Raw genomic sequence first — 19,765 nt, forward strand, 5'->3', positions numbered from 1 at the left:
ATGCTACCTGACTTACAATGGAGTTACAGCTAATAATGCCATTGTCAGCTGAAAATCCTATAAATTGAAAAAATAATACATTTTATAGATCTAATCTGTTGAACATCATAACAGCCTAATTTACCTTAAACATGTTCAGAAGGGGCCGGGGAGATAGTTCAGTAGAATATAGTGCTTGCCTGGCAATCGCAAGGGCCTGAGTTCAATCCCCGGTTCTGAAAACAAACAAACAAAAAAAACATGTTCAGAATACAACATTGGCTGTCACCAGGCAAAGCCATGAACACAAAGCCTATTTCATGATAAAGTGCCGAATAACTCACCTAATGTATTGGCCATATGGCACTCAGGGTACTTACTGGCTGTCTCTGCTGGTGGTCATGGGCTAGAGCCAGGGCTCTGCTGCTGGGGTAGCATCTGAGTGCGGATCCTTAGCGTTGGAAAAGATCAACACTTCAGACCTGACATACAGTTTCTATTGAGTTTGTATCACTTTCATAGCGAGGATAAAGTTGAAAAACTTTAAGCTGAATTGCTGTAAGTCCGCGTCTGTCCGTATCATCAAGAGTAAGACCACATGGTATTCCACTACAAGAGAAGAAAATGCTGCCAGTCAAGCTAAGTGGCCATGCTTTCTTATCATTTAAAACTTTTTTTTTTTTTTTTTTTTTTGATGGAACCAGGGATTGAACTCAGATCCTTGAGTTTGCCAGTCAAGCGCTTATCCTACTGAGCCATCTCCCCGGCCCCTGTTTTATCTTTTTTGAAACTGCTCTTTTAGATTTAGGTTTTGGAAACATTTGCTACTCTTTTTCATACACATACACACACACACACAAAATCTAGGCAAAATAAACAGATTGGAAATATTCCTCATTTGTCTTCATGTTCTGAGTCCAGCCTTCTGAATTTCTGGGTGGACCCAGTGTCCTTGTCACTGCTTCTTCACTCAGTGTCGTTCTTTGGGCCACGCAGGCCTCTGTGATCGAGAACTTCGTACCACAGTCTGTGAGTCCTTAGTGCTTTGGAGGCTGTGCTTTTTGCTTGTCTATTGTTTATTCCTGCCTCAAAGATACAGCCAACCATGTGATGACTTGTCACTCTCTCCACTCTTTCCCACCAATACTTACTTCGTAAGGATTAAAGCACTGTCTTGCTCTTCTGGCCTGGAACCTCCTATGTGCACCAAGCTGGCCTCAAATTCTTCATCCTCCTGCTTCATCCTTACAGATGTGTGCCATCATGTCAAGTTTCCTTCTGGGATTATTTTCTAGGCAACAATCCCATTTCCAAATTCAAACACAGCATGTCTGATGTTCATAGGTGTGCAGGTAACGACAATGGTGGCCTGGCCAATAGGCTTTGCAATATCCTTGATCAGATCCTGAACTTCTGATCTTGGTAATAAATTTATTGAGTCCTGAATTAATTGGTTCTAGAGTTCAGCTCTGTTTGGTTATTTGCAGAAAATAGTGTCATTAATAATGGTCTTTGAACTGCATTTACTATTTTTCCAGGATAGCTTTGTTGAGATAAAGCTTACCTACTATAGTTTACCCACTTACAGAACACAATTCAGTGATATTTATGTACACATAAATGTTGAAAAATTCACAGAGTTAGTACAACTTCATCATTCCAAAAGGAAATCCTGAAACCATTAATTTAGTATCCACTTCTTTCCCCAGTTTTCCCCTTAGCAACTGTTAATCTACTTTTTCACTCCATGCATTTTGCCTATTCTGGATATTCCTTACATAACAGTTTTTTTTTTTTTTTATACTGGGAATCAAACTCAGGACCTTACATTTTCTAGGCAGAGCTATATTCCTGGCCTAATAGTTCCCTTTTCCTCTCCTTCTCCTCTTCTTCCTCCTCCTTTTCCTCTTTCTCCTTCTCTTCCTCCTCTTCCTCCTTCTTCTATATGTGAGACAGGCTTTTACTATGCAGTTCAAGCTGGCTTGAATTCACTTTGTAGCCCAGGATGGTCTTGAACTCACAACCCTCCTGTCTCAGCCTCCTGAGTACTGGCATTATTGGTGTGTGTCACCACACCCAGCCATCACCCAATATTTCTTGTAAACAGAATCACAACAGGTAAACTTTGCGAATGGGTTTCTTTCATTTAGCATAATTTTCAGGGTCCATGTATGTTTCATCGTATAAGAGCATTTATACCCCCAATGCTGGCATATAAACATTCATGTATCCATTTTTGTGTAGCTATGTTTTTGCTTCTCCTGGGCACTTATCTAAGAGTCACGTTACATTTATTTATTTATTTTTTCCTTTTTCTTTTTGCCATGTTATATTTAACTTTAGAAGAACTGTCACACTGTACTGAGAATACAGTAGTACCACATACCAGAGCTGCAATTTTTCAACATTCTTGTTCAATGCTTGTTATTTTCTGTCTTTCTGATTAGAGCATTCCTAGTGGGTGAGAAGCAATATTTCATTTTGGTGTTGCCCTTGTGTTAAAGTGTTTTCACCTGCATTTTCTCATTTGAGCCTCACAGTATCTGTCAGCACTCCTTATTACCATCAAAGGAGTGACCATCAAGGCTGATTCTCCAGTTTGCTGAGGATAGCTGTTAGTGCTAGAATAGGAGTGAGTGCATCCTCGGGCATCAGGACTCTGAGGCCACTGCTGTCAGCCCGTGCCAGGCTATTCCAACATCACAGCAGCTGCCTAACTATAGCCGGGTGAATAATGATGATAGATTATTTAGGTAGAATATCAAATCAGGCAGACTTTCCACCAGGACACAGCACTTCAGGACCACCTCAGGCAATGTGACACTGCTCCTGACTTTCTGTAAGAGCTAGTGGCACTCTGTTGGTCTGCAGTAGCACAGGAAGGTGGGTCTTATTTAGGAAAAGGCCTTCTTAAATGTTGGGAAGTATTCCCCCCGCCCCCCCCAGAAACGGTAACTTAGAACAGAGACGTCAGCTTTGTCTTCACAGGCCACAGGAGGAGGCTGCACCAAGCAGGTCAGTGTCCTCTGGCACATGAGGGCCTGGTGTTTTAACACTGAAGAAGAATTTCCTAACTCTGCCTCTCTCTCAGTAGATTTAGATGTCAGCCACAGTTTGTAAGATGCATGCATTAATTTTCATACTTATGAGAGAATTAACTAATTTTTGATTATGCTTACATTTTTATTCATAAACTATGCCCCCTAAAATCAATATTTTTGAAATAATCTCTTTGGAAGTTAAGTGCTGTGGCACTACTTTATTCTCATCAAAGAAATTCTGCACAGTGCTCAACCCCAACTGAGCAAAGGCAAAGGCCTGGAAACAAAGCCTTTTCACCTCTGAAAATATGAACCATGAAATCTTGCTGAAATTGCAGAATGAAACAGGTTGACCAGTGTAGTAGTCTGTTTTGCCTTACTATAATGAAATACCTGAGGCTGGATAACTTTATAAAGGGAAGTTTTATTTGGTTTACAACCCTGGAGGTTCAAGGGCTCACACTGGGTAAAAGCCTTCTGGATGGAAGAGCACAAAAGCAGGACAGTACATCACAGGTAAGAGGCAGGGAGGCAGGTGTTCATGTGTGAATGCATGTGTGTATGCATGTGTGAATGCATGCATGCAAGCATCCTTTGGTCTCACTCCTTATAAGGTCACCAAAATCATGGTGGCTCCATCCTAATGACCTTATCTAATTCTTTTTACTTTTAAAATGTATTTAGTACAGGGTCTACAGGGTCTCACTACACAAATCGGACTCATAGTGATCCTCCTGTTTTCAGCCTCTCAAGTGCTGGGATTACAGGCGTGTGCCATGACATCCAGTCTCAATCAGTGCACCCTGAAAAGCAGGGCCAGGATGACACGCCAGGGATGGAACCCCACCTGCTGCACTCTGCCTAAGCAGGCGCTTTAGTATGCTGAGCTATCTGGCCGGCCCTACCTTTCCTAATTCTAATAATCTCCAGAGGACTCACCTGTAAATGTTGTAGCTGGATTAAGTTTTTATCCTATTCATACTTCACAATGGGGATGGAATGTCAACACAAGAATCCTCTGGGGAGACACTAGAACCATGTTCAAACTGTAGCAGTCAGCATGTGCTACATCTCTTGAAGCCAAGTTGTTTTTCTCTTCAGATTGTGCCCAAGGATGTGTTCCCACTTTTAGTACAACAACAAAACGGTGCTGCTGATAGGGCCTCTTCTGCAAGGGCTGGTGTGGTTGGAAGAAGCTGGTGTTCTCCTTGCATTTAAGATGTGTTAAGGTTATCTCCTGATCTTGCCTGCAGCAGCTGCTACTTATGGGGCTTGGCACTGCTTTTATTTCTTTTGGACTTGCTTTTGTTTTTAAATCGAATGTTAATACACAGCAGCAGCACAAAATCACATCTAACAATTTTTATTTTTTGTGTTTCATTTCTGAATCCTTGACTATACTTATAAAGTTATAATCAATGTGCATATACTATTTTGTGCTTTGCTTTATTAATGTTATAATAGTAATATGACATTACATTAATGTTATAATGTTAATTTTATCAACTTTGCACTTTATGTTGTTTTCACAAATGTTTTAGTGGCTGTTTCATATTTTGTCATATCTGTCAAACTTTTCCTAATTACCAGATGCTTTATTAGGATTCTCAAGAGAAACAGAATCAATAGCTTATTCATTCTTTTTTTTTTCTTTTTTTTTTTTTAGTATCAGGGATTGAACTCGAGACCTTGCGCTTGCCAGACAAGTGCTTATGCGGCTGAGTTATATCTCTGGTTCAATATCTTATTTGCATATATGTAGGGATTCATGTGACAACTAATGACTTTTTATTCAACAGTGGGCCATACATATGATGGTGATCTGTAAGATTACGCTGTCTGGTGACACAGTTCTCTCAGTTTCTGACAAGTGTGCTTTATGGTGTTCACACAAGAACAAAATTAGCTAAAAATGCATTTCTCAGAAGGTGTCCCATAGCTGGGAGACACATGGCTGTCTATACGGTGTCCTAGCATATCATGGCTGTAGATATGGTGGCCTCCGGGTTACATCTCCATGTACAAGGCCTCTTGCTCCTTTTTACTATTTTTCGGGCTCTTTTTCCTGGGAGAAGAAAACTTACATTTACTAAACACCTACTGCATACCACAGTCTAGCTATGAGTTATCCATTATTTCTCTAACTCCTTAAGATAATATATTTTTTTTTTTATTACATTTATTTATTGTGTGTGGGTGTGTGTGGCCAGCTCAGCCCACCAGGGGGCGGGGCTGGCTGGCATGTGGTGCTGGAGGATTGAACCGTGGTCCTTGTGCTTTGCCAAGCTTGTTTTAAGTAGGTGCTTTAGACCACTGAGCCATCTCTCCAGCCCAAGATAATATTTTTTAAATTCCCATTTTGTAAAGAAGAAATGAAAGCTGAGCAAAGTGAGAGAACAGTGGCCCTGACCCCACTGTGGCACATATTTGCCTCCTGAGTTTTAGGTTTTAATCTATAAAATAGGGATAATAATAGTACCTGCTGCGCAGGGCTGCTGGGAGATAATATCCACGGCGCGTAGCAAGACTCTAGGACATGGAGGAACAGAAGTGCTGGCCTGAATCTTGCTTTCCTGTCATTGCTGAGTCACATATCCCAAGACAACCAGGGAGGGTCGTGGTCTCCTGCCTCCAAAGCCCATGCTTTCCCCCGTACTGCACCCTCCTTCTTGCGGGAGGGACTAAACATCTTTACTTCCCTTGCAGTTTTCCAAGCTTATTGTAATGGTCTTGAAGCAAAGGACACTGTTTTGTGTTCGTGTCTCAGATCACAGTCAGCCTGAAGTCTCTACCCTCATTAGCTGCTCATTTCTAGTCTCATGCTCCGTAATCTCCAAGGGGACAGTGAGTCTCTCTCTCCCTCCCCTTCCCCCTCCTCCTCTCTTCCCCCCTCCTTTCTCCTCCCTCCTCCACCTCTTTCCCTCTCAGCTTCTGTCATATGCTCTCACTAGAGTAGGGGCCACAGTGGCTGTGCTCAGCTAGGCGCCTTCTCCCCTTTCCAGGGAAGAAGGTAAGGAAGTTAAAAAGGAGCAGTTATCTCTGAAGGGGAATTTGGCCTGAGTAGGGCAGACTTGAATCTGCTGCCTTTCAATGGCAGAGCTGAAACTTTAGTTCAGAGAAACGTCTGGGGGAGGAAGGCACAGGCCAGAGCCTGGACAATGGATGCACACTTCACCTTCCCTTTCCTCCCCCTTCAGCTAACCACCAGGAAGGAACAAACCACTGTTTCCTCTGGCTGCCCTTGAGACAGCAGGGCAGCCAGCAGGGAAACCCTGAGGGCGAGTGAGAAGCTGCTGAGCCTCTTGCTGCCTTCCTCGGAGGCAGGCTAGGTGGTTCGGGTTGACCTGCTTCAACTGTCTTCTACCTTACCCCTGCCCTTGTGGATTGCCACCTTCTCAGGGTCAATGTCACCATGACATCAGGGCTTCCTTAACCACAACCAGAATAGAAATCTCTGATACAGTGTGTTTTAAAGGGAATTGAGAAAGGAGACAGGCAATTTAAAGTTCACCCAGCCAGGACTTTGTGGCTGGCAACATGCTGGGCCGCTCCATAGCCAGGATTACGCATTCATAGAATTGCAAGCAAGGATTAGTCCCACTCCCAGAAAAGGGAGTCAGGATTTAAAGTAAATTTCTTTATTTTATTTTAAAGTAAATTTCTTAAGGCCACAAAGCCAAGTATTTGGTGATGCCAGAGTTCAGATTTAAACGCATCTAATTCAGATAATGTTGTGTTATTTCTCCCTCTATTCGATGCCTTCTGTGGTTTCCCAATCTATCCCCCTCTCCTGCACCATCTCATATCTAAAAAATGTTAAGAGCTGGGAAGATAGCTCAGCGGTCTAAGTGCCTGCCTGGCAAGTGCAGAGATCTGGGTTAGATCTCAGGTACCACATGCTATTCTGCCCTGTGCCTGGGTGCTCTGAGCCAGCCATTGAAACTGGGCGTGGTGGTTCTTACCTGTAATCCCAGCGCTGGGGAGGCTGAGACAGGAGTACACTACAAGTCCAAGCTGCGTAGTGAGACCCTATACCAAATATATAAAATTTAAAAGAAAAAAATTTTAAAGCAAGCCCAGGTGTTCATACTTTTAACATTTTACTTAAAGTCTAATACAACAGTTAAGAGCGACTGTCAGATTTACGTGCTCCGGTAACTCAACTAGGAACAGGCTGGCACTTTTACTGCAGCTCAGCCTCATGGGTCTTAACAGCCTGATCCCAAGCAGGGAACTCAGTGTGCTGCAGCGCCAGGACCACACAACCGCTCCCCGGGCTCTCTTCTACAGCCAGCTTCTGACTCGGGGCTCCCATCTCTAGCAAAGTTTGAAAAAACTCTTTCAGGTGAGGGCTGAGGTTCTGAGCCCCCTTTCCTGCAAAGGCAGAGGGCTGAAACGAAGGGAACTCACGTCACGTAGAGGAAGCTTGAAGCACTCCCAGCCCAGGGTCCTTCCCTTTTTAGGAATATAGAGAAGATAAATGTTGTGGTGTGGAGAGGATGAGACCGTATTTACCCATAGAAGAACTGGCATATTATATTCCCTTGTTTTTGACTTAGTCTACACTTATGAGGTAATGCTGGTTGCCTTGGTTGACCAGAAGCCTGCCTGTGTAGTTTTTATGTGCATATTTGCCTGCTTTAAAGAAGGGAAACAATAAACTAGTTGCAAAGGCTGTGTGTTTGGAAGACAAAAAAAATCCCAAGACATAAGTTTAACTCCATGGGATTAAAAGCTGATTGAGGTTTAAAAAAATAAAAGGAGAACTACCTACCAGGGTTAGGAAATTGCAAAAGAATTAGGCAATGGAGCTTGGAGGTGTAGCTCAGTGAGAACATTTGCCAAGTTTGCACCAGGTCCTGGGATCAGTCCTTGGCACGGAGGAAAACCAAACCGGACCAAACCAGACCGAACCAGACCAAACCAGTGAAAATGTCCTGGAGAGTGAATTCTGATATGCGGGTAGTCAGAAAGAACCACACTCTTTAAATTCAGTGTCTCTGTATGGTGACATGAAGAAATCAGCAAAGACATCCTGGAGGGTGGAAAAGAGTCACTTCTTCACCTGCGTCCGCACCATCCCGTCACTGCAGGTCTCCCCTGTGCTCCATTAGTTGTATGCTCCCTTCAGAGAGGTTTTTTGACCCAGGCGACTACTTCCAAAAGGCACAACTAATGCATTTAGAAGAAACTTTCTAGTTCGTGTATGCTAGGATACAGATGTTGGTTACTAGCAAACAAGTAACCGAAAGATCACTGAAACACTGACTGCAAAGGTATCTGAACATTCTTTTTAAGTTTCTTGGCCACGGTTTCAGCAGGTTTCTTTGTAGGGGGCTGACACATGAGTGTGTCAAGCACTGGCTCCGAAGCAGAGTTCCACGAAGTCCCTCGGGCCTCTGAGCACTGTTAGCTGACGGGTGCACTTAGCACACGCTTGCCTCAGCTCTTCCCGATGCCGAGGTAGTACCTCACCAGGTGTCAGGGGCAAAAAGCACATGGGGCATAATGGAGACAGTGTCTGTAGTTTGGGAAAAACTTGAATAGATGATCAAGTCCAGACAGGTGCGTGTGTGTGTGTGTGGGGGGGGAGAGTGCGATAGAGACACGCTGAGTCAGCAGTCATGCAGGTACAGCTTTCTTTCTTTCTTTCTTTTTAAAAATTGTTTTTGGTTGTTACGTGGTCTCACTATGCAGCTTGGACTCATACTGATCCTCCTGCTTCTCAGCATCCCCTGTGCTGGGCTTAGTCTCCTCTGGCTGGCTCAGTGTGCCCTGGGGGCGGGATTGGGGCCACTTGCGGGCCTGGGGATCAAACCGTGGTCCCTGCGCTTGCCTAAATTTACCTGAGCAGGTGCTTTAGTCCACTGAGCTATCACCCCGGCCCTGGGACAGATTTCCATACATGGAAATGAGCTGCAATTCCACCTGTCTCTGATCCCTGCCTGGATATCTAAAAATGAAACCAGAAATATTCACTGGCATTTCTTTCTCTCTCCAGCCTTTTTGAATCCTCTATTGTGGACCACATTTCTAAGTATGTTAATATACTCCTACTACTTTTTAACCAGGACTGCAAACCTAAGCCAGATTTCTTGTTGGGTCTGCAGAAAACTTGTGACACAAATAAGTGGGGTCAGTGGAAAGAGGCTCACCTTAATCCAGAAAGAAAAAAAAAATTCAATTAATCAGTGAGATTCATTGTTCATGTATGGGATTAATAAAATTTCAACATAATAATGATAATATACAACAGAGAACCTCCTCAATTTATGTCGTGGTTACTTTTTTTCTCATTTCTGGGACAAAATACCTGGTACTAAAAAAAACCTGACCCTCAAAATGAAGGAAGGAAAGGTTTATTTGTGGAGGTTTCAGTGCATACTTGGTTGGCTCCAAGGCACAGTGGCACATGGCAGAGGGCAGCGGTTCATGGAGGTGGAAAAACAGCAAAAGCAGCAAGAATAAAGGGAGGGGAGCAAGAGCAAGCCTCTTTCTGTCCCTTACATTGCATGCAGGCTGCGTATCCCGGGGGGGGGGGGTGTAGCACTTGCACCCATAACCTCAGCACTGGACCGTGAACCAGTCAAAAACTAGAAGCCGGCCCTGATTACCTGAGGCTTTTCAGGGACATCTAGCCACAAACCATAACAATGAGGGCACTGTCTTGATCCATCCTAAACTGAAAATATTGTAAGTTAAAGACACATTTAATACACCCGGCCTACTGCGCATCCTACCTTAGGCACCCAGTGTACTGTAGAGTCTTGGTTATTTCTCTTTATGATTGCAGGACTGACTAGGAACTGCAGTCACTGCCACTGACCAGCATCATGACAAGATGGGACTGCATATCTACAGCTGAGATAGAGGTCCAAATTCAAATTTCCAGCTATATTTTCTATGGAATGTATATGCTTTCATATCATAATGAAGTAAAAAAGAACAGTAAGTAAAACTATTGTAAGCAGAGAACCACGTATATAAGTGTGAGATGTGGGAGACTCATACGATCACTAATGTAAGTTACTGCAAAGTAATATTAATTGTTATCTGCATATATACCTTTTGACCAACATTAATTCTACTTGTAAAAATTTATCCTACACATCTACATACTGATTGGGCAAAAGTATGCACAAAATATTTTTGCAGTACTGCTAGCAATAGTGAAAATTATGTTGTGTGTGTGTGTGTGAGAGAGAGAGAGAGAGAGAGAGAGAGAGAGAGAGAGAGAGAGAGAGAGAGAGAGAGAGAGAGAGAGAGAGAGAGACAGACAGAGACAGAGTGAGAGGGTTTCATTACACAGTTCGGGCTGACTCTGAACTCTCTTTGTAAACCAGGCTGGCCTCAAATTCACAGCAATCCTCCTTCCTCAGCCTCCCGAGCCACCATGCCCAGCCCAGGACCAGTCTTCAGCCAATCAGAGCTCACAGCCTGGGCCAAGCTCAGTTCTGTCTCTCACTGGAGTCGGACGAGGCTCTTTCCTTTGAGGGAAAGCTCTGTTTTCTCTAACTGCTCACCAGTCCAGACAGAAATGTTCCTTAGAAGTCCAGCCAAAGTACAGACTGCCCCCTGTGCTCTGGCCCCATTGAGTTGCCTCCCAGAGAGAGGGTGCTACCTAAACCCACTTGTGCGACTGTTCCAGGTACTGCCTTGTTGCTGGGACTTAACACCTAACACCAACATATTAAAAGAGAAAATGCTTATTCTGGCTACTGTTTTTAGAAGTTTCAGTCCGCAGTTGATTGGCTTCAGGGCAGAAACACCATGTGCATGCCATGGCACTTGGGAAGCAGAAGGAAAGGGTCAGCTGGGGCCAGCGCTGACCTTTCCCCCTTAGCCTGAGTGCCCGCCTCTTCTGCCTGGACCCCACTGCCCAAAAGTAAGCTAGCTATGCTGCCCATGATTCAGTCACCTTCCCAAAGCCCTGCCTGTGAGTGCCTGGTGCTCTCTGTGGACATCTAGACGAAAATAAGAGCAACGTAGCTCCGTCTCACATGGCTCCAGTATGAGTCCACGCCTCCTCAATAACTAGGAACTTTGCACTGAGTATGTCTGACTGATGAATTACACAATGGCTGTTGTGCCTCGTTCTATCTGCAGAGGCTGTATGTGGGGCTCCAGGTGCTAAGAGCAAATACCGTGACCTAATAAAATAGATACAGGAGTTAAGAGTCTGGGCCAGGTAAAATTCAACAGCAAAAGTTCAAGACCTAGGCCCAGAAGATAAAGAATATATGCTTTCAGAAGAAGGTCCACATTAGTGTCACCAATAGGCTGGAAAGCTCCTGACAATCACAGGTAGAGAGATTAGAGAGAGACAATGGGGCAGATTATAGAGTGCAGAAATAATTCCCAAAGTGTGTGGTTAGGTGACTTTTGGCAAAGGAACTAAGTACACATGGCACAAAAAAAGTCCTTTCAACAAATTATGCAGGGCCATGCAGGACAACTGGATACCCACATGAAGAACAATGAAGTGGGACTGTTAGCTTACACCATATACAAAGATTAACTCCAAATGGCTTACTGACTTGAACATAAGAGCTCCAGTGATATAGCTCCTAGAAGGACACATATGGAGAATTCTTCGTGACATGAGATTTGATAACACTATCTTGTTGATGACAAAAGGAAAAAAAAAAGACAAACAGGACTTTATAAAACTAAAAGTCTATGTATCAAAGGAAGCAATAAAATAAAAAGGCACGACCTGGAATGAAAGAAAATATTTATAAATCATGTATCTGAGAAGACGTTAATATTCAGATTATATAAAGAGCTTCAATAGTAACAACAGTAAAAAATTAAATAATTTGATTTTAAAAGTGGACAGAGGGTCTGCCAGTTAGCTCAGTTGTTTAAGTGCCTGTTCATGCAAATGCAGTCAGGCACAGGATACCATGGTTCAATCCCCAGCTCAAGTGCCCTACCAGACCTGCTCTTAAAGCAGCTGTAGCCAGCCACTGCCCTCACAAAAAAAAAAAAAAAAAAATCTTAGGGCCAGCCAAGTAGCTTAGTGGATTAAAGCACCTACCAACAGGCGCAGGGGCCAGGGTTTGATCCCCAGGCCTGTTGTGCTAGCCCCACCCCCCCGGGGCATGCTGAGATGGCAATTGAGACTAGGCATGGTAGTGTGCACTTGTAATCCCAGCTCTTGGGAGACTGTAAACAGGTGGATCACTACGAGTCCGATCTAGTAGGGAGACCCTGAACACCCTGTAGACCCTTCCCTAAAATACAAAAAAAAAAAAAAAAAAAAAAAAAAAAAAAGAAGTGGACAGCAGCTAGGAGGTGAAGCTTGAGGCAGAGACTGTGCTTAGCATGTGCAAGACCCCAGGTTCCATCCCCAGCATGAAGAAGAAAAGACAGCATCCGGGATTTGAGCAGTTAGTTCTTCAAAATTCAGATGCAAATGGCCAAGGAGCATACGAGATGATGCGCAACATCACTTCTTTTTTTTTTTTTTTTTAATAAATACTTATTTATTTGTTACAGGGTCTCACTGTGTAGTTCAGTCTTGTAGTGACCCTCCTGTCTCAGCCTCCCCAAGGCTGGGATTGCAGGAGTGCACCTGCACCATCACACCTGGTTTCAGGGCCCAGCATGATGTGCACAGCATTCTGGAGCCAGTACAGCAGGAAGTATCGGGGATCAAACTCAGGTCTTTGTGCTTGCCAGGCTGGCACTTAGACTGCAGAACTATCTCCCCAGCCCCTCAACATCGCTTCTTATCAGAGACATTTAAATCAAAACCAAGAGATACCACTTTACCACCATTAAGATGGGTATATCAAAGACAAAGAGCTGAGAGTGGCCTGGCACACATCAGTAAGTCCAGCACTCTGGGAGGCTGAGGCAGGAAGATTGCAAGCCCAGCTTGAGCAACTAGTGACCTGTGTCAATGAGATCCTGTCTAAAAATAAATAAATAAATAAATAAATAAATAAATAAATAAATGCAAGCAGCTAGGGGGTGTGTAGTTCAGTGCAAAGGCCCTGTGGGTTCAACCCCTAGTTCAGAGAAAAAAACCCAAATGAAGCAGCGAGTGTAGACAAGTGGGGTGGTGGCAGTGAACAAACTGGAATCTGTGTACACTATTGGTAGGAACGTAAATGGTACAGGCACTTAGCTACAGCTTAAATCCACTTAATTTGCTTTTCTTATATTGTGTTCCATACAGCAAGACTAAAACAACTATCTCAGACCCAGCAACTAAACTGCACTTCAAGTGTATCTTCAAAAGGAATACAACAGGCTTTATTTTCTTTAATTAAGTAGAAATTACCGCAATAAATAATCTTCACTAAGGTTCAGGCATCCCACTTATCTCTTCTCATAATCAGTGTTTTAAAAACTACCAACGTTTTGTATAAGCCTATCATATGAAATATAGTACTGAGATTTTATAGAATGTTATAAAATACTCTACTTACATAATAGATTTACAAAATCTCATACACTGCTGATATCATATGAGGAAATAAAATTAATCTGTAATTGCAAAATAAACAAATAAAAGCTTATAGACCCTCGTCCACATGGGACCCTGTCATTCAGGCCAACTTGAATCTATGATCCTGGCTCATGGTCATTTTGATTTGGCTCAGAATAAACTATTTTCTCATTCTGTTAACTTACTTCACATGGGCAGATTATTCTTTGCATAACTTCTTAACAATTCTTTAACCTTCAATCCTGCTGTGACCTCTGCCCCCCTTGCAAGGTCCCTGAAGGCCCTTCTTGACAGTAGTGTCCCACTCCTAATCTAGCATGCACACTTACAGGCAGCCTTCAGCTTTAGGCTATTAATTTTCCCTTGTCGTTTTGTTTTAAGTATATTTGTTTCTGTTCTACCCCTTTTCCTGTCAGCCACTGTTAAACCTGGAAGCCTCTGAGGATGTCCTTCCCTCAGTGGACAGCAAAGGCAATGGGTCAAAAGCGGCCTGCTGTTTAGCTTTGTCTATGATTTATGCCTAAGTATTATAATTTCCTGGAATTTTTGCTGTCTCTCATTTCTCTGTACTCCATTGTCTTATTTCTTTTCCAAATATTAATTAAGAATTTAACTACAGGCAAAGCAGGACTCTAGTTATGTTTTCTTCATTACCCTGCCATTTCATGAAAAAAATTTGTTGAAAAATATTTTCAGTGGAAGTTTTGATTGAGTATGATGGTAAGATCTAATAAACCTAATATAGGACAAAGCTATTTTCATTTGACTAAATCTTACCTGCAACCTGATGTGCAGTTTCTTGATTTCAGTCAATTTTAAGATCTGTGAGTAGAAGAACAGATATATGTTGGTGTCCAATTACATTCCTGAGTTTGGGCTGGTTTATTACACAGCATTATGTTGCAATAGCAGGCTAATATCAAGGAAGAAGTCTTATCCTTTACAAATAGGACTCCAGCAGATATTGAAAAACATTAAGGCAAGAGTTAGTCATCCATATTTAGGAAAAAATAGCTTTCAATCTACAATAGGAAGTTCTAGTTCATTATTTTTTTCATTTTAAATGAGATGCTTTCCTAAGAGAACTTGCAATACTTCTATGATTCAGGGTTTAACTTTTTGTTTTGATACACGAAACACAAGGTAATGCACACACAAACTAAGAAAGTGCTCTACCACTGAGCCACATCCCTAGCCCTGTTTCAAGTTTTTAAATAGTGACATTAGCAACTGTTGTGGGAAACACTGACATCTCTAGTATATTTTCATTTTCGTTTGTTACACACACACTCCCCTTTTTTTGTATTTTGTGTAAGGTCTCACTATGCAGCTCGGACTCATAGTGATCCTCCTGTTTTCAGCCTCCCCAGTGCTGGTATTACAGGGGCGCGCCACCATGCCTGGATTCGGTCAACAGCTCAGCGTGCCTCAGGGCGGGGCCTGCACAGCATGTGGTGCCAGGGATCAAATTCCATTTTCATTTGTAAGAACTTAAATAATAAGCAATAACTACTACATCAATTATATCAAGATTGGTGTGCCTCTTTTCCAAAAGATAAATTACAAGCATTGTAATAAAATAAGAGTGTTAGCAAAAATGAGAGAAGTTCTTTGCTTGCTTGCTTCTTGATGTTTCCACTGAGTTATGAGGTCACTCAGGACCTACGATTTGTACCCTAAAGGATACATAAATGTGTCAGGACATCCTTCTATGGAAGTAGCTACCTACTGAGCTTTGCTATAGTCTGGTACAAACTTCTCAGTGCCTGTTCCTAAGAACAAAGGAATTACTCTATCTGAAAATGCTAAGCTTGAACAGCAAAGGGCAATGTGCAGAGAGCTGGAAACAGTCCCTACTTAACATCGGGCTGGGTTAGAGCTCAGTGGAAGAACTCTTGCTCCTCATGTTCAAAGGGGTTCCACTGCAAGAAAAGAAATAAAAAGAAAAAAATAGTGAATAAAAATTTTGGGTGAACTCCTTTTGGCTTCTTTCCCTGTATGTTATGACATTTTAGCATTATTGAACAACAAAAATTAGAGAAGGGTATTGCTGTAACTTGGGACTTTAAATGGCTCCCAAAGGCCCATGTGTTAGAAGCATGGTCCCAGTCTGTGGCACTAGTGGAAAGCAGTGGAACCTTTAGGAGGTGGGGCCTAGAGAAAGGAAGCGAGGGCCTGGGGGTGTGGCTTGAAGGGGCGATCAGGAGGCTGGTCCCTTGCTTTCTTTCTTTTTCTTCCTGGCTGCTTACACTAAAGGTTCTTGCCATAATGTAGTACCTTGCTCTGGGCTCAGGGACAAGTGACGTAGGCTGAAACTTTCGAAATTAAGCCCAAATAAATCTTTCCTCCTCTGACGATGATTATCATGGTATTCTGTCAGAGTGCTATCAACAAAGGATTTGGACTGGATGTGGTGGCACATGCTTGTAATCCCAGCAGTAGACAGGAGAAAGAAAGAGGATTGCGATGAATTCGAGGCCAGGCTGGGCTTCGTAGCATGACCCTGGTTTATTTATTTATTTTTATTTTTAGGCTTTTGATATAAAACCTACACCGAGTCCTGATGTCTTTTGCATTTCCATGAGGCAAGGATTCTCCCTCTACAGCTACCTAGCATTTACTTGATTTTAATTTTTTTTTTTTTTTTTTTTTTTGCGGAACCAGGGATTGAACTCAGGCCCTTGTGCTTGCCAGGGAAGCACTTATTCCACTGAGCCATCTCCACAGCCCCAAATGCACCTTAGATACTTGATTTTGCTCAGGTCATCACCCACCAAAGGAGCTACAGGGAGCTACAGGTACCATCTTGATACCCAGGCCACCTCTTCTTTTGCTTGATTGGCTGCAATGTCTTGGCAAGCTTGGCTTCAGTATCATATTTGTTCTTGCTGCTAAGCATGAGAATCACTAACGGGAGGAAGTTTGGGCATTAGAAAATTCATGTTATATGAAATATTAATGTTCCCTACTGCACAAATTCTTTAAATTCACAATTCATGTATTAATTTTATTAAGTAGAAACACTTGTACATTCTAAAGTGAGAAGCTGGTGGAAGACATAACTGATTCTAGATATATCTGATAGATTATTTAAAAAGTGCAAGTACCTTAAGTGGCACTATCTTGGCATATGTTCATTTTAGAATACAATGTAAACCAGTCCAACAGGTGTTAGCAGACAGATGTTCACCAAATGTTCAGCCCTCAGAGAGAAAATATTGACAAAATACAAAGCATATTTCCTCTGCATATTACCAACTGAAGAATGCATTTTACCATCTACTATCATGATTTCTAAACACAATTTAAAATTTTTTGTTGAATGACTCCTATATTTGCAAACAGTACTACAGCTATGCTGATAAAAGACAAATTCACTCTTGATGTATAAACCAGCCTTTTTTCCTTATTTGTTCATGGCCAAAGAAGATCTATAACTAGTTTATCTTTCTACAAGTCTTCCTTTTCTTTTGTATTTAAAAGACTCAGCACACCACATGAAGCTGTGTTTGTCTTCTTACAAACTTACTAAATGTAATTTTTGTTTGAAATTCTAGGGTTTGAACCAACTGTATGTGATTTATTGACAAATGCTATTGAGTATGGTCTGTGCTAGGCAGCTCTTTGTCACTATGGCAAGAGCACCTGAGAATAATGACTTAAAGGAGGAGAGAGCTATTCTGCCTCACACCTCAAGAGCATTCAGTCCATGGCTGGCTGGGTCAGTGGCCTTATACCTTGGGCAAGACTGAGACAGCATGGGGGAAGGATATCAGAGTAAAGTCACTTACTTCATGGTATCCAGGAAGCAGAGATAGAAGGAAAGAGCCAGAAGGAGGGGGCTAGGGAAAAGGTACAGATGCTGAGGTCATGCCCTGTGCCCCATTCTCCTATTTCTATTATCTCTCTGTCTTTTTTTTTTTTTTAACATTTATTTATTTATTGTGTGTGTATGTGTGTGTGTGTGTGTGGCCAGCTCAGCCCACCAGGGGGCGGGGCTGGCTGGCATGTGGTGCTGGGGGATCGAACCGCGGTCCCTGTGCTTTGCCAAGCTTGTTCCAAGTAGGTGCCTTAGACCACTGAGCCATCTCGCCAGCCCCTCTATTATCTCTCAATGATGCTATCAAATTATGATCTCATCAATGGATTAATACATGGATGAAGTTAAAAGCCCTCCTGATCTAATCACTCCCCCAAAGTCTCAACACAATAAACTTTTGGGGGACATTTTAGTTCTAAACCATAACATGTCCTCTGTTGTTTCAAAGGTATCTTCTTGCTGGCTGTGGTGGCACTCACCTGTAATCCCAGCCCTTGGGAGGCTGAGGAAGAAGGATTGTTGTGAATTCAAGGCCATCCTGGGCTACAAAGTGAGTTCAAGGCCAACTTCGTAGTGAAACCCTTTCTCAAAAAGATAAAACCAAGGCCGACCAAGTAGCTCAGTGGAGTAAAGCACCTGCAAGCAAGTGCAGGGGCCAGGGGTTCGATTCCTGGGCCTGCAGTGCTAGCCCCGCCCCTGGGGTGTGCTGAGACAGCAATTGAGATTGAGTGTGGTGGCGCGTGCCTGTAATCCCAGCTCTTGGGAGGCTGTAAACAGGAGAATCACTATGAGTCCGATCTAGTAGTGAGACCCTGAACATCCTGTAGACCCTTTCTTAAATTACAGAAAAAAATAAATGAATGAATAAAATAAAAATTAAAAAAAAAAAAAACAAAAAAAAAAAAAAACAAAAAAAAAAATTATGTCTTCTTGACTTACTTTTGCCATTGTTTTTCTTTAGGCCTATAATATTTGTCACTTAAACTTTTCATCTTCCCTATTTTTGTTCCTTTCTAACCTATACTTGTTAAACTTCTGCCAATGGGAACCTTTACAAAATGAAAGATGCATGAAATCCTTCGGTTTTGCCCATACCCTCAGGATGTAGCCAGACCCTCCAGCACAGCTCACTGCCTTCTCATCTTACTTTGACCATTTCTCTACCCAAAGCATTTTAGTCCAGTCACACCTAGCCACCTGAGAAACCCCAAGCGTCTGTAATGTTTAATATGAACGTTCCTGTAAAGACTCAGGTATTATGGTGGTAACCTTATCAATGTGTTGACTCCTCGATGAGCTCATAGCTGATTAGTCTATTAGGAGGTGGGGTCCATTGGAGTAAGCAGGTCACTGGGGACGTGCCTGTCAGGGACACGTCCTGCCTGCAGTCCCCCACTCCTATCTCTGGCCCTTGCCAATCTTCTCTGCTTCTTGCTGCTATAAGCGGGTTTTCCTCCCATGCTGTATCTGCTTTGGAGCGAGCTGACCATGGACTGAAACCACTGATACCAGGAGCCAAAGTAGGCCTTTCCTCCTTTGAGTTGTAGATGTTGTGTGCTTTGTGTCAGCAACACAGAGGTAACTAATTCAGTAGCCTCACATCTCAGTATCCCTGTCAGAAGCACGTCCTATACTGCTCCTCAGTTTACTCCCAGTCCTTGACCATGACCCTCAATTAATACCTCTCACATATGTGTGTGTGTGTGTGTGTGTGTGTGTGTGTGTGTGTGTGTGTGCAGGGTCTCACTATGCAGCTTGGACTCCTCCTGTTTTCAGCTTCCCCAGCACTGGGATTATAGGCATGCGCCACCATGTCTAGACTTGGTCGCTGGCTCAGTGTGCCTGGGGGCAGGGCCAGTGGGGCATGTGGTGCCAGAGATCAAACCCTGGCCCCCGTGCTTGCCTAAGCAGGAGCTTAGTCCACTGAGCTATCTTGCTGGTCCTCCATTTTTTAATTTGGAAAAGTTCAAGAAGTTTTAAGATTAGTACAATTTACCCTCTATATCCTTAGGGGGATTTGTATCCTTGAATTCAACCAACATGGGATGGACATATTTGGGGAAAGATGAATCTGTACTGAACATGCACAGTGTGTTTTTTCTTTCTTTTAAGAGTAGGAAAATTTATTGGGAAAAGGAATGGGGAAAGGAAATGGGAGATACAAATAACTCCTGAGAAATAGGAGGGGTTCCAAGTGGGTTGCTCCAGTGCTTTTTCTTGTTAGGATTCCCTAAACAATATAGCATACCAACTACTTACCTAGCACTTAGGCTAGTAAGTAATCTAGAACTGATTTAAAGTGTAGGGTGCATGAATCAATTCTCCACAAGGAATGTAATCACTATGCACAGCAACCATGTGCTAATAAAAAATACAAATTGAAAAATGTAGGGGAGGATGTGCCAGGGTGAGTTGAAAACACCATACCATTTTATAGATGAGGCTTACACATCCTCTGATGCTTAC

At 42.7% G+C, this 19,765-nt stretch overlaps 1 long non-coding RNA gene across 1 annotated transcript; it reads right to left on the reverse strand.

The window, feature by feature from the left end:
* Window positions 1–359: 359 nt before the first annotated feature.
* On the reverse strand, window positions 360–15,410 carry LOC111816719. Its single transcript, XR_002821066.1, has 3 exons — window positions 15,337–15,410; window positions 14,257–14,301; window positions 360–430 (listed from the first exon to the last, which is right to left on the reverse strand). It is a non-coding gene; the product is annotated as an uncharacterized LOC111816719 (long non-coding RNA).
* Between the last annotated feature and the right edge of the window lie 4,355 nt (window positions 15,411–19,765).

The sequence above is a fragment of the Octodon degus genome, unplaced genomic scaffold (genome assembly GCF_000260255.1).
Source record: "Octodon degus isolate 3935 unplaced genomic scaffold, OctDeg1.0 scaffold00038, whole genome shotgun sequence".
In the NCBI taxonomy this organism is placed as follows: domain Eukaryota; kingdom Metazoa; phylum Chordata; class Mammalia; order Rodentia; family Octodontidae; genus Octodon; species Octodon degus.